Below are 1560 nucleotides of genomic sequence, written 5' to 3'. Positions count from 1 at the left end.
ATAATGTTATATTTTTTTGGATCCATACGTTATGAATTCAATTATCGACAGACTTACATTGACTTTTCTTCCACTGGTAGCTATAACAGAATATGGCCACCAGTATAATACTGGAGACATCTCAAGGTGTAGGGGACTGCTATGTCCTCCGAGGTCTCAATAATCACTGTAAACACATACATGGTGTCAATACACACAAGTTATTATACAAATCCTGACAGACTACACATGGAATATTGCTATTCAGGAGAATTGAGAACTGTATATTGTTGTAAAGTGATTGATCTGTGTAATAGCCTATAAGTCAAAACCTTACTCTTTAGCTTCTGTACATCAGTGGTACACATGCTTGACAAAGATATAGACCAAATCAGACTACTCACCTTGGCTTTTATGCTCTCTGACTGTAACTGTTATCCTGTCCCATCCCCACAGATTCAATAAGAATGGTAACTCCATAGTAACTTTACAGATGTAGGTACCCGTGTCATTTCTAGTGAGGTTTGAGATGCTCCAATGTGAGCAGTTACAGGCTACAGTCTGTTGAGATGCCCTGTCATGACACTGCTTTGTTGACCAGTAAACTATTATATTTTCTCGGTGTGTCCTTCTTTATGCCAATTAACTGTCGCTCTCGACACATTTGTATTCCAGCACACTGGATCTGAACAGTGTCACCCTCTGTTACTGTTACATTATGAGGAGACTGGATCACCACCAACGTGCCGCTTATACCTGTGGAGAGACAGAGAAAACAACATATTACTATATCAAATGACAAGGATACACATAAAATCCAATGTAATGTATAGATCCTTATGACACACACACATCTGAGTCATTATTCACTCATTTTACCATGGTATAAACAAGGTTTTCTTTTTGTCAACAATTGATTTTTATTGAGTCGGTATAATCAATGAATCTCACCACCATTTAACAAACACACAACCTCTTCCAAACAAACCGGTTTTATGAGTTCTACATCAGACACGTAAAACAAGCATGAGGAAGAATACAATCATTTGTTTCACCAGTTATTTCAAATAATTTCTAAAGTATAAGTTAGGTTTTGATCAACCCAATATGAACGGTCTGCACTTACCGCAGGATGAGAGAAAACAGATTGACGAGCAGAGCAGGTGTAACAGTATAGCTTCCATCCCTCTCTTCGCCCCAACCTGGGCTCGAACCAGGGACCCTCTGCACACATCAACAACTGACACCCAAGGTCTCAGAGCGAGTGACGTCACCGATTGAAACCCTATTAGCGCGCACCACCGCTAACTAGCAAGCCATTTCACATCGGTTACACAGGCAGCAACACAACAAGTTATAAAAGCACCTCATGTGAGATGACTGATGGGGTGATCTGTTCTCTCACTTATACCAACCCCTTTCTGACTCTCCCTCTCTCTCCGTATTTATTTATTTCACACTTTCACAGCCAATCACAGCTTGGCATTTCTCTCTCCCCTTTGTACTGGCAACACTGCTGTGGACTCCACTACCCATCTCCCCTTGCGTAAGTATAGTGAAAATTGACCTCAAAATTACAGT

Source organism: Salmo trutta, chromosome 8, assembly GCF_901001165.1.
Source record: "Salmo trutta chromosome 8, fSalTru1.1, whole genome shotgun sequence".
Classification (NCBI taxonomy): domain Eukaryota; kingdom Metazoa; phylum Chordata; class Actinopteri; order Salmoniformes; family Salmonidae; genus Salmo; species Salmo trutta.
The sequence above is the reverse complement of the archived record's forward strand: the minus strand, read 5'-3'. Positions refer to the sequence as shown.